Raw genomic sequence first — 403 nt, 5'->3', positions numbered from 1 at the left:
CTTTTTAATTTTAAATTCATTTGAAATTTTTATTTTAATTTTAAATTCATTTTAATTTGGTGGGAGAATGAAAGAGGCAATTGGGTAGAAAAAAAGAAATTGTAAAAGATATATAAATTGCATTTTATATAATAGGAAATTTTTAAAATGAAAAGTATTTTTGTTCGTTAAATTTTTAGTCTATCCTTTACCTCTTGGAATAACCAATACCGTGGGACCTTAGTATTGGCTATTCCCCATTTCCCTAAATGATCATTCTTTTCTACCAAATAAGATGTTAGAGAAAGATTAGGAATAGGGGAAATGAAATAACTAATACCATGGGACCTTGGTATTGGCTATTCCCCATCTCCTTGAATGGTTGTTCCTTCCAACCAAACAAGGCATTAAAGAAATATTAGGA

The sequence above is a fragment of the Theobroma umbraticum genome, unplaced genomic scaffold, assembly GCF_002168275.2.
Source record: "Theobroma umbraticum cultivar Fairchild unplaced genomic scaffold, ASM216827v3 scaffold_30.0, whole genome shotgun sequence".
Lineage (NCBI taxonomy): Eukaryota > Viridiplantae > Streptophyta > Magnoliopsida > Malvales > Malvaceae > Theobroma > Theobroma umbraticum.
Note: the sequence above shows the minus strand (reverse complement) of the source record.